Source organism: Lissotriton vulgaris, chromosome 8 (genome assembly GCF_964263255.1).
Source record: "Lissotriton vulgaris chromosome 8, aLisVul1.2, whole genome shotgun sequence".
NCBI lineage: Eukaryota > Metazoa > Chordata > Amphibia > Caudata > Salamandridae > Lissotriton > Lissotriton vulgaris.
In genome coordinates, this window is record NC_141696.1 from 777,805,819 (window position 1) to 777,824,960 (window position 19,142).

Here is a 19,142-nt window from a genome sequence, read left to right on the forward strand (position 1 = left end):
TCCTCAGTTTTATCTGCACCAAGACACACAGCCTGCAATTACAGTTTGCATGGTCATGGTGAGGGGTCCACAGGGAGGCACAATTTGTGCAGCAGCCCTAGTGAACCCTCTTCAGCCCCAAAGCCCTAGATACCAGGTGTTCCATTTACTAGGGACTTACAGGAGTTGCAGAAGTTGTGTCAATCATGGTACAGTTATAGGGAAGGAACGCTAGTGGTGGGAACCTGGTTAGCAGGGACGCAGTACTCTGCAGTCAAAGTTGCATCACAAACCAGGAAAAAAGTGGGGGGTACTGCATCAAAAACCCAGTTTCCCACCACTGTGACCTGCCATTCATCTCAAGAACGTGTCCAGCCTTTGATTGCCTTCCCCTGAATGCTTATTCAAGGTGACACACACTGAAGAAAAAAACAAGGCACCTGCTCATACCAAACAAGCGCATAGGGGTCTGATTAGAATGTCATGTTTTCCTGACCTGTTTTCGCACAGGTCCAAATTACAAGTCCATTGTTATTAACGCATTGATAACTATCCTTACATTAGATGCCTCCAGCTTCCAACCTGCAGAAATTTAACAGGAAAAAATCATACAGTATTCACTGTATCATGCGGATTTTGTGTGTTACACAAAACATCAAAAGCTGCATGTTATTCCCAAGAAACTCATAATAGGTGTTATTTATCGCACCCAATAAATAACGATACTATAGCGGTGGGCCGGTTTTGTCACTGGGGGCCAGCCGGCCCCCCTATTACAAAAGCGGGAGCTGTGCTTCTTACAAGCACCTCCCCCCGCCCCCTTCCAGGGCTGGGCGAGAAGCAATCTGACAGGGCTGCCTGCCGATCCCAGTCCTGCTCTGGTGGTATTGTTACTTATCAGGGCTTAGATGTGTTATTATGTCAGACAGAAACAGCTGTCGCGCAATAAACAGACCACGCAGTGTAAGCGTAAAAAAGGCCATTTATTAGACCAGAACTGCGAATCTGTACATAACAATAAATCAACAATAACAGTAAACAGCAAACCCCCACTCACACTTCCCCCCCCCATTCGTTCCATTCACCCACATCATCACTAAGCCCTAGTGGCACCAAACACCCTTCTCTCGGCCGTCAATCACCGTCTTCCGGCCCCCAGATATTGCAAACTTCCAGTCAAACTTCGGTCCGTCCTGTGCTAACTCCCCCCCCAAGGGATGGGTATGCCCGCTCTTGACCCCCTGTCCCTTCGAATCCTGCCTACCGCAGCTCTGGCCTAAACTGGCAACGCTATCGACCAACCCAGAAACCACCTCTAGCTGCCGGGTGGGTGGGCGGCCTTTCGAGCTCCCACCCGATGGTGCCAGGCGCAGAAAAGAGGAAGATCCCTTCCTCCCCCGCGCTTAAGTACCCACCCCCTAACTCCTCCCCTTCCCCTACCTGGCCTCTCCCCTGCGCGAAAGACCCCGGGGAAAGACTAGTCTGCGACTCTGCTTTCCCCGGGGCCCGGCATCGCGCAATAAACAGACCACGCAGTGTAAGCGTAAAAGGCCATTTATTAGACCAGAACTGCGAATCTGTACATAACAATAAATCAACAATAACAGTAAACAGCAAACCCCCAATCACACTCCCCCCCCCATTCGTTCCATTCACCCACGTCATCACTAAGCCCTAGTGGCACCAAACACCCTTCTCTCGGCCGTCAATCACCGTCTTCCGGCCCCCAGATATTGCAAACTTCCAGTCAAACTTCGGTCCGTCCTGTGCTAACTCCCCCCCCAAGGGATGGGTATGCCCGCTCTTGACCCCCTGTCCCTTCGAATCCTGCCAACCAGTGGACCCCCTGTAGGGCGGTTCACTGCCCCACCCCCCCAGGGCTGTCCGTCCGTCACTGCACAGTCACTCCCGCCGACACCATATAGACTCGTTCCACAACTTGCTCACCACATCCCGCAACTCCATCATGTACCACGCATTACCCAGCCGAGACAGGTGCACACCGTCCTCCCTAAAAGCTAAAGGATCCTCCAGACGAATCCCAGGATGTGAAATGACCTTTACGTCCCTATCCGCACAGTACAGTCTCATCGCCCGGTTCAGTTTCCTCCGGGCCTTCTCAATGGCCCCATGTTTCATAGCACCCCTCCATACTTTCCTGGGGACCAGCTCCGTCCAGGCAATGCAGGCCCCCGCCATCCTCGATTTCAACACTCCCAAGTCCCTTTGCATAAGTTGTAACAATGCCAATCCAGACAGTTGCACCAGGTCGTTCTCTCCCAAATGAATGATCAACAAATCCGGGCATCCCCTTTGTGGGACCATCTTCGCGAGCCAGGGCAGTAGTGCCCCCCATCGCATTCCGCTCTTTCCCCACCATTTCACCTCGTGCAATTGTCCTTTCAGTCCCAGGTTACGGCCGTAAACCTGCTGGTCAGCATATTTGGAAGCCCAGTGCACGAATGAGTGCCCAAAGATCCAAGTCACCGTCCTACCGCCCGGGCCACCCACGCAACCTACGAAGAAAAAGAAGTTAGAACAGGCAAACAAAACAGTGCAACCAACAACCTGCCTGGGACCCTACTACTTCCTCACATACCTCTCACAACAGCGTGACTTCCAACGCCCAATCCCCTTGATCCTGTCCCAGGACCAACCCAGGCGAGCCGCCGCCGTCGCAGCCCCAATGCGAAAGGAATGGGTACCAAAACCAGCTCCATCAATCCCCAATCGTCCCAACGCCATACGCAACACCGCCAACAACTGGCCAGCCGAAACTCTCGCACCCGAGGCATGACAGAAAATCTCACCGTCCCGGGCCCCAGTCGACCCACAGAAAGATCTCCACTCCAGAACCGGGCAAACCGCCCCACCGGACTCATTCAACCACACCCACTTGCCCCTGCCGACCTGATCCGTCTTCGAGTGACCCAGCCAAATACCCAGACGCCCCGCATCCAAACGCACATCCTCTAACAACCTTCCCGCCCCCCGTCTCGTGCCCAACAGTTCAGACACCGGAAACGCCCCAAAGAACATCCACACCATGCACAACCTAAAAAGGCCCACCTCAAAACGGTCATAACAGCACTCCGGCAACACCCCAACCAGCCGAACCAACAAATCAAACGTCACCGCCTCCCGCAGATGACCCCCCCCGGCCCCCTTCTCCCGGCCCCACCCTCACAACATGCGAGCCAGCACCACATCCCTGGTGGGGTCAAAACCCAAAAACAAAACACAGTAGAAAGACATTCCAGCCAACTTCCCAGAGATCGTAGCAGCAGTCAGCCCCTGGTCCATACAGGACAACACATAGCCCCTCAAACCCTCCAGCACAGCCGACTCCTCACTCACGACACCATCCACCGTCCAGCCCATAAAAGTACTAAAGTCAGACCATGCCAGCCGATAAGTCTTCCTCGTGGACGGAGCCAACGAACCCTCCACCAGACCAATCATCCTCACTCCCCCAAGGCCCAGATGCCGGCCGGCAGCTCGGTCTTGCAGGCGTCCGCTCCCGGCGCCAGGTGTCGAAACCGCTGCCACTGCGAACGAGACAAAGCATCCGCAATGTCATTATTCGCCCCAGGGACATGCTTGGCCCGAAACACCACATTCAACTGCAGGCACGCCAACATGAATCTGTGCAACAGCCGCAGCACTCGCAGGTCCCTCGCCCTCTGGTTATTAACAAGGTCCACCACCGTCATGTTGTCAACGTGAAAGAGCACAGCCCTGTTCCGAAAGTCCTCCCCCCACACCTCCAGGGCCACCAGCAACGGGAAGAACTCCAAAAAGGCAATGCTCCTGCCCCGCTTGATCCAGGAGGCCGGCCAGCTCTCCGCACACCACCGACCATCCCAGAAAACACCAAACCCCGCTGACCCAGCCGCGTCAGAGAAAATTTGGCATTGCCAGACCGTCCTCTCCTCATCAAAATCCAAAGGCACCCCGTTGAAACCCTGCAGGAACGTAATCCACGTCCTCAAATCTGCCCTCACCCCCAGGGAAACCCTCACTCTGTGATGCGGAAGCACTGCCCCCGACATGGCCATGCCGAGCCGTCTGCAGAACGTCCGCCCCGCCCGCACCACCCTGCACGCAAAGTTAAGGAAACCCAGGAGCTTCTGCACCGCCCGCGAAGGGATCTGCCGTTCCCCCACAGCCCACTCCAGACATGCAAGAATTTCCTTCACCTTGGACGCAGGCAGGCGCGCCAACCATTTCACCGAGTCTAGTTCGATCCCCAGAAACGTGAGGCAACAGCTGGGACCAGCCGTCTTCTCGGGCGCTAAAGGGACCCCAAACTGGACTGCCAAGGCCTGGAAACGCGACAGGGCCCTGCCGCAGTCCCCCGACCCCGCCCTGCCCAAGAAGAGGAAATCGTCACGGCACCCACTCACCCGCACCATGACCCACTGCAGAAAAGTACTGAAAAGCTCAAACAACGCACAGGAGATGGCACACCCCATGGGCAGGACCTTATCCACATAGATGGCACCCCCGAACTGCATTCCCAAGAGCGCAAAATCAGCCGGGTGAATCGGCAGGAGCCGGAAAGCCGACTTGATATCACACTTCGCCAACTCCGTACCGGGACCACACAACCGTACCATCCGAACCGCATCGTCCACCGACGCATACAGCACCCTCGAATCTTCTTCCGCAATGAAGTCATTCACAGACCGCCCCTCCGGCCACGACAAGTGGTGAATCATCCTGAACTCCCCTTCCTCTTTCTTGGGCACCACCCCCAAAGGAGAAACGATCAGATCCGGCAAAGGCCAGTCAGTAAACGGGCCCGCCACTCTCCCCTCCGCCACTTCCTTGTCCAACTTAGCAGCCACCACCCCCGGCAACTCCTTAGCCGACCTCAAGTTCTCTGCCCAACGACGCTCCCTGGGACCCTGGTAGCCAACCCTAAAGCCCTCAGTGAAACCCCAGAAGAGCCGCGCCGCGGCCTCGCGATCCGGATAGCGCGCGAGCCACGGGGCCATCGCCTCCACCCTAACCGGAGTAGGCGCCCTTCGGGCCAGGCTGGCCCCGACTTCTCGCGTTCCGCCACTGCTCGGAGGGGGTGGTGAGAGAGAGGCACTGCGGAAGGGGGTGTTTCCCGCCGCACTTCGAGCACTCGTGCTTGAATTTACATGGGTACCGAGAGCAGAAACCCCGACTGTAGCTCCAACACACCCCCGTAGCGGGTCCTCCGGGTTTGGCCGGCTGACCGGACACAATGGTGTTGGGCACTGTTCCGCCCCCCGCCCCGCCCTGGGCGGGACGCGTCGGAAAAGACCGATATAAAACCGGCAAACCACTGGCCGTGTGAGTAGAGGCCGACGAGTGCGATGACGCCATCCACTGCATCCAAAGCTCCTGGTCCACCTCCCCCCAACTCTTCTCCGGATCGGCGCTAACCCGGGCGCGGAACTCCTCGTCGTAACTCAACCATGCAAACCCGCCAAACTGCATCTGGGCCTTGCGAATGATATCCATATACTTGAACAGCGCAATCGCCCGGTCCAGATACTTCTGGCAATACACACTGGCAAAAATCAAAAAGGCCGACGTCCAGTTCTCCATAGTTATAGGCACCCTAGGCCGCCTCGTCAACTCCCACTCCTCCTCCTTGGAGCCCTCCTTCGCCTGCACCTCCCAATGCAGCAATTTAAAAACATCCACAAATTCGTGTTTCCATATCTTATCCCTCATCTTTTCCGACAAATGCGACCCCAAAGGCATCGCCAACCCCATGTAAGGCAGCTTCTTAGGGACCTTCACCCCTTTCTCCTCTTTGCCATCACCTTTATCCGTCTGTACCTCCAAAGTCACCGACTTACCATCCACCTTCTTACCATCCTCAGGTGGACCGCCCGAAGGCGCCCCCCCCTCCCTCACAGACCCGTCCCCCACACCCACAGACCTGCATGAGCGCTTACGGCCCTCCCCACCCCGAGGAGCGTCATCCCAAACCGCACACCAAGCACCCTCACCTGTCAGTGCCTCCGTCCTCTCCCGGGGCCTTCCTCTAGACTCCTTGCCACGGACCGCCATGGAACCCGTCTTCCTCCTCGTCCTGGGCTCGACCTGCAACACACCAAGGTCGTTGTCGCCCGCTGCGCGGCCTACGCCTTCCAGGTCATCCCGCACCTCCCCCTCTTCCAATTCTTCACTCTCAGCACTGTAGTCCAGCTCATGCACCGGTTCCAGATTCATGTCATCGCAGGCCACATCTTTCACAGCACGCTTCACACCTTTCTGCACACATCCGCGGCCACCCATTCCGGTGGCGCCACGTGTTGAAGTTGCCCGATCCCGCGGAGGAGGGACAGCCGCCGCGGACTGCCCTACTACTTCCGGCCTGCGTCTCGGAGCCGTGGTGCGCCCCGCTAGGCCCCCCTTTGTTCTGTCGACAGCCGCCGACTTGGAACCCCTCCCGCCCCCCAGGTCGCTCGAACCTGGTGGGGCCCCGGCACCATCGGGCCTCAAAGCCGTGCTGGCCGTCCCTGCCCCGGCCGCGCCCCCTGTAGAGTGGGCGGCCGGACCTGACTTCCGCGATCTGGCTCTCCTGGCCTCCTCCTCCTGCCTCTCTGCTTCCCTCTCCTCCTCAGAGGTGGGGGTGGGAGGACCCTCAATCTCAGGGCCCCAAACTGCACCCACTCTTGCCCTCGTCTCCTCAGCCCATCTAACCTGCTGAATTTGCTCCAGGATCCGCTCTCCACGCGACCTCTCCTCCCAGGAAACGGAACCCCAGATCGGCGGTTGGGGGGGCGGGCAGTAGCCAAAGAAATCACTCCCCCGGGGAAAAAACCCCACCTGCTGGAAACCCTGCACCCAACCCGGGCCGCCTATGGGGACCAGAGCGGGCGAAGCGCTCCGGCCCGCCGAAAATCCAGGCGCCAACGGCCTCACAGCGGCCGGGGTGGCCGCCCTGGAACCCCGGGACAAATCAATAGGGGCCTCCCCCGACACCTCGCCCGGCCCCCGAAGCACAAGCCCAGGCCCACCCACCTGCACAGAGCCATCTTCCAGGCGGACCAAAGGCCCAGAGGCCCTACCGCCACCCGGCGACCCCACCATGACCATGGCAGGCCCGGCCGGATCGCCCGCCTGCCCCTCCCCCTGCACGGCGCCGGCCGGCACCGACAGGGGCCCGCGGGGCGGAAGCGTGGAAGGCGCGGCCATCACGGCAGCACCCGAGGCCCCAGGCAAAAATTCCAGCTGGGGGAAGGGCCGCGCGGAGGTTGTCCTGCGCTTCCCGCCCGCGCCGCGTCCTTGGGCACACCTCCCCCCTCCCCACCCCTGGCCCCCCTCTTGGTCCGACTCATCCTCCAAACAGGCGAAAACCGCCGCCCGGACCCCGGCCGAGGCAGCCCTCGTGCCCCTGGTGGCCCCCACCCAGGCTTGATCCATGACCCCAGGCCTAATCAGGTCCCCGCGGCCGGCCCTAGCTAGCAGCAACAAGGCCTCACGGACCTGTTCCGCAGGCACACCAGACATCCTACCCAAGCAAGAGAATAAACAGGGAAAACTAGAAACCCCAGCTGCAGTGGAACAGCTCCGCGCCAAGGATCCCCCAAAAGTAGCACTAGGCCTCAAACTAACCGCTAACTAACTCCTTTCGAGCTCCCTCCCGATGGTGCCAGGCGCAGAAAAGAGGAAGATCCCTTCCTCCCCCGCGCTTAAGTACCCACCCCCTAACTCCTCCCCTTCCCCTACCTGGCCTCTCCCCTGCGCAAAAGACCTCGGGGAAAGACTAGTCTGCGACTCTGCTTTCCCCGGGGCCCGGCATTGTGAGATTGGTAGACTGTGGGCAGTTATTAATAAGACATGAGCTGAGTCGGACTGCCCTAATTTCATTTAAAAAACACGTGCGAAACAGACATCTTAGGAAACGCATTTTAAATCAACAGCATGTTCATATTTTTTAACCAGTGGCTTCCTCACCAATTAATAAATCAAAGCCCAATCAGGTTTAGAATTGGGAATGTTATGGATTGGGCGAAACAAATGAAGCAATAATAACGAGTAACTTTCAGAACCACATTTTTGGCTGACTTAAATTTAGGATTTCTTAATTTAGTTTAGAGGCCTCTTCATTTCAATCGGGGGTCGTGTGCATCTTGAATCATAAACACGCAGCAATATTTTCTGATTACAGATGGAATTAATCCAGGTGATTTGAAATGCACTGCTTTTTATCAGTACAGCAGCATTTGGGATATAACAGATGGGACAAACTGCTCCCACAATGCTTGTAAAGCGATTGCATCATAACAGCGCACACACAATCATTTCATTTGAAAGTCCGTGTCACTGGTCTCTATGGCCAGGGACACAGCACCACAGTCCAATATCATTCTTAAAGCCATTATTTTATACTCAAAAAGATTTTTTTTGAAGCAATACTGTAGTGTTATAGCAAGTGCTTTAAAATGAAAAAAATAAGTGCAGGTGCTCGTTAACATAAGGTAGTGGTGTGGCAAGTAGGCGGAGCTAGGGGCGGGGCTAAGGGCAAGATATGATGGTACATATTGGCTTCTGTACCAGTTGCAGCACAAATCAAAAACATGAAATGCGTTTATGTACCTGTGAGTACTGATCCATTTAAAGCACTGCTACTGCCCTTTTCTCTACCACGAGGCTCATCATGTCTCTTTCTGGTTCCGTGCCTTTGCATCCAAATGACCTCCCCACTTCACCTGTCACCTCACTTTACATTCCTCCCGCCCTTGACCTTCGATGCTCGTGTCATCTTTCTCCCAACCAAATGCATGACCAGTTGTCATGAGAGCTAATTCCTGGAGTGTTCCAACGTTTCCTGCTTTGCATTGCCCTATGGGCAGGGCTAAATTCACACCCTTTGTACCAGTACCCTGGTCAGTCCCTGTTATCTTGTAAATGCAGCAATTAGTGTTTGCAGGGCACACAAAGGGAAGCAGCTCCTGTGCTAAACATAAAGCACCTTTTATGAAGGTCGAATATTGTATTGCCCTGCCACACACTTTAGTAGGGCCAGTGCAATACAGTAAATGGGACTGAATGACTGTCTGGCAGTCCCAGCCCATTTCAGTCACCTAATGTAGAAGGGGAGGGGTGGGGGCGAAATCACTTGCAGCCGAACACTTTTTGCACATCTGATCCGCAGTGCAAGGTCTGTCTAGACCCTGTCCTGTTAATAACAGCGTGCTGTGAACCCTCTCAACCCCTGCAGTCTGGGACATTCAGGTGGGCGCCTCTGGAATCTTTAGCAGCGACTCTGCAAAAGGCCACTGAGGGGCTCAGCGACTTACAAGCTCCACAGGAGCCCTGCCCTGCCATGGAGGAGATGCCTAACCCGAGCCTGCCGTGGCGTTGATCTCTGGCTAAAGAGAAGTGCCGGTACTGACGGCAAGAAAATTCGGAAGTGCCGGTACTCAGTACCAGCGAGTACCGGCCCATTTAAAGCACTGGTTGTAGCCAAATAGCAAAATGAAAATAAACATCACAATATTGCCTTGGTATTGGCGTGTAAAGCCCCACTGCATACATTTGCCAGTTTGATTAATGCCAAGACCATGCTCTTTTCTTTTTTTAGATTTTCTGAAGCACTTTTGTCCAGAAGCAATACACTGTTATTTTTCTATTGATAAATCATAGGCCTTTTGCCACAGTTGTCAGTAGGCACCTGCAGGCTTCTGAAGCCACGACTGAAAGACGCTTGTACTGTCTCTAGAAATGTGCAGCATATTCAGTAGCGGCTGTTACGGGGCAGTAGTGTTGGGGCAGGGGGGATACACGCGGAGAGGGGTGTTCGGAAAAAAAGGAAAAACTTGACTTACCAGCGCTCCCGGCCGCAGCTTCTCGTTTGTCCTCTTCGATCCAGCAGGAAGCAGACTACCTAGTCAATAAGGTTGCATCTGTCACCATGACAGCACCTTCGTGATTGGTCTGAGTGCCGTGGTTCGGTGCTCAGACAGGCAGTGGGAGCATGTGCATTTTCTTCATCCAGGCTGTGCATTACAGCCTGGTGGAGAATATGCCAAGTGCGCATGACTTTTTGGCCTATCCAAGATGGCCAGCCAATCCGTCATGCACACTTGGAAAGTGCTCACCACTCCTCAGCCTGCTCTATGGGCAGCCCCCGCCCCCCACACCTTCAGAGACTTCTGAATAATAAAATGATAATATTGTGGAGTTAATGTCATTTTATTTTTCCTGCGGGGAGACGCTCCTCCGCCTCAGTGGGAGAGCCTCCGCTGAACATATTTACAGCAGCCATCCCTTTTATGCAATTAATAACAAGTGAAAAATCAGTACTCTATGCATGTAGTAACTGGGTAAATTATGACAAAAGCCTCTATGTTATTCATCAATTACTTAAGTTATTCATTATAGTGATTGCAATTTGTCCTACTACTACTTCAGAGTTAAATTTTGGGATTACGCTATGGAAAAGCCCGTCTGCATACAATTGCCTGTCTAGTGAATGTGGAGACAAGTCGTTGAGGCTGATATCCCTTTGGATCAATGGCTGTCGTTGGCTTTACTCACTCAGCAACAGTTGAATATGGCTTTTACGCCCTGCCCCAACACTTTCAAAAGTCACTGGCCACCTCTGGAAAAATATGTTCTTTTCAGTAGAAAACCTGTTGCTTTTATTGTAGCATATGTATGACATACGCATTTTATGTAAATAAGAAAACTGTAGAATATGCACCGCATACTGTGTGCAATGGATTTCGGGTCGGCAGTTCTGAGAAGAGTTTCTCTCTGTTTTACATGCATCTATCTAGCCTACTAAATCAACTCCCACTGTGACCGCGTCCTCACTGCCTCTCACATTCTGTAGTGTCCACCGCCACTATAAAACGGTACATTCTGCCAAAACCTAAATCAGGCCCTCTCTTTGCATGTGATGCCCTGGCCATTAGGGTAAAACAGGTACTGTTTTCTTGAGCAGTGCTGCTATTACATTTCTGTTAAATTGCTATTTTCTTATGGCTGTGCTGCTGTTTGATGAGCATGAAGTGAGAACAGTTCTATTAAAGCCTTAACAGCACATTTCGATGAGAAATAATTTACACAGGTGCTTGCATAAATGTTTACACATGTGCTTGAATACATCAAGGCATTAAAAAGCACCTCTCAGGAGTGATACTGTGACACTGTTACTGGTTGAACATGTATTGAGAACAGTACAACAAATACGCAAAACTACTGCAGTAACTTTGGAAAGGGGGATGAAGACTACAGGTGATACTTCCTGAAAGGACATTATGACATTATATAGCACATATGTGTTAGTGAGAGCTAGGTCTTTGGGGATATAGAAAAACTTGTGCTTAGTAATGGGATATATGTCAAAGGGTAACTGAGAGCCTTTGCTATATTTACTTGAGGCACAGGACATACTATTTGCCACATGTGGCACAGTTACATGTATGATACAAACATACAACAATTTTTTTAATGGAAGAAATTTAAACTTTAGAGAAATATTCTGCAAAAAAGTTCATAATATGGAACATTTTTATGCACTTTAAATTTCTCCCACTTAAAATAATGGCTGTAGTTTTCAGTTTAAATATGGCTACCAGCTACTGCTCACAAATATTCAGCAATTTAAACTTGTGTATCTGTAAGCCCCTTAATTCTTTTTAAAGGATTTGTAGCATGAGTTGTCCTGATGACAGATAGAAAAGCTCTGGACCTTGGGTGCACTTCCTAAGAAAGATTGTTTCAGTGTTTTTTCTTTCTTTAATGCTGGGGGGAAACATCCTTTACATCGCGGTGAGTACACCGCGATGCAGTTGCAACACAGCCATTACAACGCAAGTCGTTACATCGACTTGCGCTGGATGGGCTATAACCTAAGAAATAGGAAGATTTACTATCCAACACCTTCCCTACTTACGTAGACTGGTGTTGAAATAGTAATTCTTACTATTCCTAAGTCCAGCGCAAGTCGTCGTAACGACTTGCGGTGTAAAAACTGCGATGTAACATACCGCAATCATTTGATCGCGTTGTTACATCACATATTCATGCTGGAGATCCTACTGTAAGTGTGCCTTACCCTGCAGAAATTACTGACCATCAGATATTGTTTGTTTGCTGGCTAAATCATTCAGAATTCGAGCATGGGACACGGAGGTGATGCAGATGTGTTAACCTCCTTCTTGCTCCTATATGGAGCCATTTTGGTGGGATCATAAAAGGTGTGACAATATTTTCTCATAAGAATGGCTCCAGGTCTAGAATGGTAATATTTTTTGAGAATGGAAAAAAGAGGTTTGGTGTGCAGGTTGAAAAGTGTGTGAGAGAGGATGGAATCTTAGGACACCTTGAAGTAGTAGAGCCCTGTTAGAAATAGACTTTACCTTCTTTATTCAGTGAACTCTGTATTTAAGCTAGGAGGAACTGAATAAGTCCATTACCATCACCATTTATACATATCATTTCCTTCACAGATTAGCAAGAGGCCAGAGCTTTTTTGCCAATTAAATGTATTGTTTTCCCAAATATGGGAAATAGTGCATTCCCCCATGTGGCACATATAACTCACTTCCATTTCTAATTAAGGTCACAATGCCTCCATATCCCCCAACTCTTTCCTCCCTTCTCCAGTTAGCTCAAAACATATATGGCCATGGCATCTCACATTTTACAAAACTAAGGGGCATATGTACACGCCCCTATTGCTACCGAAACGTCACTTTTTCTGACGTTGCAGTGGCGATAGGGCCTTGCCTTATTTACAAGGCAGCTTTAAGCCACTTAACATGGCTTAAGCTACCTTGTAAATAAGACCCCCTTTCATGCTATGCTTACCGTGAAAGGGGATGGGCAATAGGTGTTGCAGTGGGCATTCCACCACAACACCATTTGATTTTGATGCTGCCCTCTATTTACAAGGGTGGTGAAAATAGGAGGCGGCGCCAAAATTAAGACCAGGGAAAACCTGATCTTAACTTGGTGAAACAAGGAGAAATGCTTTATTTCTCCTCATTTTTGCTTTTCCCATGTGTGCTGCCTTGTACAGTACACATGGATAAAGCAAAACGCCTTAAATTGTTATGTTTATGAAGGTGATCCTTCCTGCACATAAACAATCTTCAACAAAAGAAATACTTTTTGTAACTTCCATGTGTGCTGCATTAAGCAGCACACATAGACATGACCAAACAGCATTTAAAGATTGTCTCTTTGCGGGAAGGGACACCTTCCTGAACATAAACATTCTTCCCCTGCAAGCTGCTTTGGCACTAGGCTGCTAAGCGTAGCGCCCGTGCATATTCTTGTAAATATGGTGCAGCCTTGCGTTTCTGAAGTGGCGGAGTGAGGCGTTAAGCCGTGACGGTTAGTGCCTCACTTGCCACTTTTTGTACAAATGCCCCCAAATGTTTTCCACTTCATTTTGCACTTAGTAACTTAAATCACTTGCAATGCATTGTTTACTGATTCAATTGGTGGGACGGAAAGGTTTCAGTGACTTAAAACAGCCATACACAAATTTCATTTCTTGGAGGTAGTGCACCAAGGGGGGCATACCTCATCATAGTTGTGCTAATTTCAAGGAGGACCCTAGTCAGTTTCTCCATTGTTCGCAACATCCACAATTTCTCCGCCCATTCTTGCATTGTAGTAATAGAAGGGGACTTCCACTTGCACTATATTTGCTTCACTTGCAAAATCATGTTTGAAATCAGTTCCCAATCCTGTTCATTTAATTTGTGGCGGTCTCTGTGGAGAAGTGTTGCTCAACAGTTAGAGGTGGCAGACCCAGAGGCAGAGGTCGGCCCGGGACCAGGGTTCAATTCCTGACGCGGCCGGGTGCAGGACCAATGTCAGCGGGCCCTATAAATCTCGCCTCGGTGCCACTCTAACCATGGGGTCCCACGCTGCAACTCTGGGCAATAGCTTACTTAATCTTCACTCTGGCCCCATCACCACCGGGGATGCCTGGCTGCACCTTGGGGATGCCCAGTAAAGGGACCATCCCACAGGGAAAGCCAGGACGGGTTCCCCAGTGGTAAGCGCTGGGACGCTCCAGGGTAACCATGCGCTCTATAAATCCAACATTCATTCATTCATTCATTCAGGTTGAGTAACGTTATTGCTGGACTGGACTGCTGGGGGTATCCTATCAAGCCCTTAATGTGGTTGGGGGTTTCCCTTCAATACGCCGATCTGGGTCATGGCTACCATATGTGTCGTATATCCTCATCTGTCCATGTCCCTACCAGCATAGACCATTGGCATTATCATACAAACTTTTCAATTCACTGGCTTAACATGCTAGCACAAACAACAGGTGATGGATCGAATGTGGATCAATGTCACACACTCACCCGAGTCCAAAGATCTGGGCCCAAATCCATCGTTCTTTTGCACTCCACACCACCCTGGGTTAGACAATGGCGATATGCAAATCAGCTCTGACCCTGTGCCCCATGCGAACAGTCCAGTCCGAACTACAAAAGCCATGTCCTTCCCAGAATGGAATCAAGCATCCGAGGACCGGACCGGTTTCGAGGTAACACCTCTCATCAGCCCGGCTAGCTTGACTCCAGTGGTGTGGAGTGCCTGGGACCCACGTCTGGGCATCCCCAGCGCACTTAGGGCGGAATATGCAAAAACAACAGGTGATGGATCGAATGTGGATCAATGTCACACACTCACCCGAGTCCAAAGATCTGGGCCCAAATCCATCATTCTTTTGCACTCCACACCACCCTTGATTCCGGTCTGGGAAAGACATGGCTTGGTAGTTCGGACTGGACTGTTCCCATGAGGCACAGGGTCAGAGCTGATTTGCATATAGCCAGTGTCTAACCCAGGGTGGTGTGGAGTGCAAAAAAACGATGGATTTAGGCCCAGATCCTTGTACTGGGGTGAATGTATGACCTTGCTCTACATTCTGTCCATCAACTGTGTTTTTTGCAATTTTAACCCCGAGTGTGCTGGGTATACTCAGACGTGAGTCCCAGGCTCTCCACACCACTGGAGTCAAGCTATCCAGGCTGAATGAAGGCTGATAGCCAGAAACCGGTCCTTGGATGCTTGATTGCGGTCTGGGAAAGACATGGCTTGGTAGTTCGGACTGGACTGTTCCCATGAGGCACAGGGTCAGAGCTGATTTGCATATAGCCAGTGTCTAACCCAGGGTGGTGTGGAGTGCAAAAAAACGATGGATTTAGGCCCAGATCCTTGTACTGGGGTGAATGTATGACCTTGCTCTACATTCTGTCCATCAACTGTGTTTTTTGCAATTTTCACCCCGAGTGTGCTGGGTATACTCAGACGTGAGTCCCAGGCTCTCCACACCACTGGAGTCAAGCTATCCAGGCTGAATGAAGGTTGATAGCCAGAAACCGGTCCTTGGATGCTTGATTCCGGTCTGGGAAAGACATGGCTTGGTAGTTCGGACTGGACTGTTCCCATGAGGCACAGGGTCAGAGCTGATTTGCATATAGCCAGTGTCTAACCCAGGGTGGTGTGGAGTGCAAAAAAACGATGGATTTAGGCCCAGATCCTTGTACTGGGGTGAATGTATGACCTTGCTCTACATTCTGTCCATCAACTGTGTTTTTTGCAATTTTCACCCCGAGTGTGCTGGGTATACTCAGACGTGAGTCCCAGGCTCTCCACACCACTGGAGTCAAGCTATCCAGGCTGAATGAAGGCTGATAGCCAGAAACCGGTCCTTGGATGCTTGATTCCGGTCTGGGAAAGACATGGCTTGGTAGTTCGGACTGGACTGTTCCCATGAGGCACAGGGTCAGAGCTGATTTGCATATAGCCAGTGTCTAACCCAGGGTGGTGTGGAGTGCAAAAAAACGATGGATTTAGGCCCAGATCCTTGTACTGGGGTGAATGTATGACCTTGCTCTACATTCTGTCCATCAACTGTGTTTTTTGCAATTTTCACCCCGAGTGTGCTGGGTATACTCAGACGTGAGTCCCAGGCTCTCCACACCACTGGAGTCAAGCTATCCAGGCTGAATGAAGGCTGATAGCCAGAAACCGGTCCTTGGATGCTTGATTCCGGTCTGGGAAAGACATGGCTTGGTAGTTCGGACTGGACTGTTCCCATGAGGCACAGGGTCAGAGCTGATTTGCATATAGCCAGTGTCTAACCCAGGGTGGTGTGGAGTGCAAAAAAACGATGGATTTAGGCCCAGATCCTTGTACTGGGGTGTATGTATGACCTTGCTCTACATTCTGTCCATCAACTGTGTTTTTTGCAATTTTCACCCCGAGTGTGCTGGGTATACTCAGACGTGAGTCCCAGGCTCTCCACACCACTGGAGTCAAGTTATCCAGGCTGAATGAAGGCTGATAGCCAGAAACCGGTCCTTGGATGCTTTATTCCGGTCTGGGAAAGACATGGCTTGGTAGTTCGGACTCGACTGTTCCCATGAGGCACAGGGTCAGAGCTGATTTGCATATAGCCAGTGTCTAACCCAGGGTGGTGTGGAGTGCAAAAAAACGATGGATTTAGGCCCAGATCCTTGTACTGGGGTGAATGTATGACCTTGCTCTACATTCTGTCCATCAACTGTGTTTTTTGCAATTTTCACCCCGAGTGTGCTGGGTATACTCAGACGTGAGTCCCAGGCTCTCCACACCACAGGAGTCAAGTTATCCAGGCTGAATGAAGGCTGATAGCCAGAAACCGGTCCTTGGATGCTTTATTCCGGTCTGGGAAAGACATGGCTTGGTAGTTCGGACTGGACTGTTCCCATGAGGCACAGGGTCGAGGCTGATTTGCATATAGCCAGTGTCTAACCCAGGGTGGTGTGGAGTGCAAAAAAACGATGGATTTAGGCCCAGATCCTTGTACTGGGGTGAATGTATGACCTTGCTCTACATTCTGTCCATCAACTGTGTTTTTTGCAATTTTCACCCCGAGTGTGCTGGGTATACTCAGACGTGAGTCCCAGGCTCTCCACACCACTGGAGTCAAGCTATCCAGGCTGAATGAAGGCTGATAGCCAGAAACCGGTCCTTGGATGCTTGATTCCGGTCTGGGAAAGACATGGCTTGGTAGTTCGGACTGGACTGTTCCCATGAGGCACAGGGTCAGAGCTGATTTGCATATAGCCAGTGTCTAACCCAGGGTGGTGTGGAGTGCAAAAAAAAGATGGATTTAGGCCCAGATCCTTGTACTGGGGTGAATGTATGACCTTGCTCTACATTCTGTCCATCAACTGTGTTTTTTGCAATTTTCACCCCGAGTGTGCTGGGTATACTCAGACGTGAGTCCCAGGCTCTCCACACCACTGGAGTCAAGCTATCCAGGCTGAATGAAGGCTGATAGCCAGAAACCGGTCCTTGGATGCTTGATTCCGGTCTGGGAAAGACATGGCTTGGTAGTTCGGACTGGACTGTTCCCATGAGGCACAGGGTCAGAGCTGATTTGCATATAGCCAGTGTCTAACCCAGGGTGGTGTGGAGTGCAAAAAAACGATGGATTTAGGCCCAGATCCTTGTACTGGGGTGTATGTATGACCTTGCTCTACATTCTGTCCATCAACTGTGTTTTTTGCAATTTTCACCCCGAGTGTGCTGGGTATACTCAGACGTGAGTCCCAGGCTCTCCACACCACTGGAGTCAAGTTATCCAGGCTGAATGAAGGCTGATAGCCAGAAACCGGTCCTTGGATGCTTTATTCCGGTCTGGGAAAGACATGGCTTGGTAGTTCGGACTCGACTGTTCCCATGAGGCACAGGGTCAGAGCTGATTTGCATATAGCCAGTGTCTAACCCAGGGTGGTGTGGAGTGCAAAAAAACGATGGATTTAGGCCCAGATCCTTGTACTGGGGTGAATGTATGACCTTGCTCTACATTCTGTCCATCAACTGTGTTTTTTGCAATTTTCACCCCGAGTGTGCTGGGTATACTCAGACGTGAGTCCCAGGCTCTCCACACCACAGGAGTCAAGTTATCCAGGCTGAATGAAGGCTGATAGCCAGAAACCGGTCCTTGGATGCTTTATTCCGGTCTGGGAAAGACATGGCTTGGTAGTTCGAACTGGACTGTTCCCATGAGGCACAGGGTCGAGGCTGATTTGCATATAGCCAGTGTCTAACCCAGGGTGGTGTGGAGTGCAAAAAAACGATGGATTTAGGCCCAGATCCTTGTACTGGGGTGAATGTATGACCTTGCTCTACATTCTGTCCATCAACTGTGTTTTTAACATGCTAGCACAGCATAGGTTTCTACAATACCACTGTGTTTGATTGATTCTCATGTAAAGCGCTCTGATACCTCCGGGTCTAGCCAACGCTATATAAAACTCTTTAAATAAATAAATAAAATAAATAAATACATAGCGAAGGGACAGCTGGCCACAGTTTTTGCCATTGCGCTGGTGAGATTTGTGTGCCAGGGGCCTTTTGCTAGTACTTTGTGTATGGCCATTCCGGTGAGATACTCCTATCTATTAGGTCAGCGTACATGTTAGAAATAAGACCTTTAGGTCCCATGATTGAGGTAAACAGTTTTTCTCATGGTGTCAGAGATCTAACTGTTGTGAGTCAATTATGAGGGCGTAGGGCCCAATATCTCAACTGAAAATAGCTTATGCGATCCACCTCTTCAGGCTGAAATAATGTTTGTATTGATGAAACAGCTTAATGCAATCTACTTGAAACAAGTCACATGGCATAATACGCCTCCCCTCCGATCAGTGCTGAAATTCCTCCCTAGTGCGACCTGGAATAAATTCTATGTTACTCACCAAAGTGGAATATGGGGAGAGAAAGGAGATCAGCACCACCTTTCTCGTGAGGGCGTCCCACACTGCCATTGCTGGTGTTAAGGGATCAGAGTAATAACACACTGGGGGCCTTGCTTTTTTGGACAGCCATAGAGTAGCCAATGGAACGAGATTAACCCCTTCCATGCTCATGACGAGCTCAGCTCGTCATGAGGCACAGTTGAGCTGTGCTGATGACGAGCTGGGCTCGTCATGACACCAGCAAAATGGCAAGTTCCAGCACAGGGGAAAAATAACCACAGCAGCGATGTGGTTAATTTCTGCAGCATCCATATGGATCCAATGGCATTTAGTTTCATACAGAGAAAACACAAAAAAGATGTGGAGCTGGGCAACCTGATAGTATTTCCTAATTTCCAGCAGCCCCAGCCCATTGAACTTTTGTGTGCTTTCAAT

At 51.1% G+C, this 19,142-nt stretch overlaps 1 protein-coding gene across 1 annotated transcript in view; it reads left to right on the plus strand.

Annotated features, from left to right (window-relative positions):
• The window catches only part of IL1RL1 (interleukin 1 receptor like 1), a 370,274-nt gene that overhangs the window by 199,387 nt on the left and 151,745 nt on the right, over nt 1-19,142 (plus strand). The window lies entirely within an intron of this gene.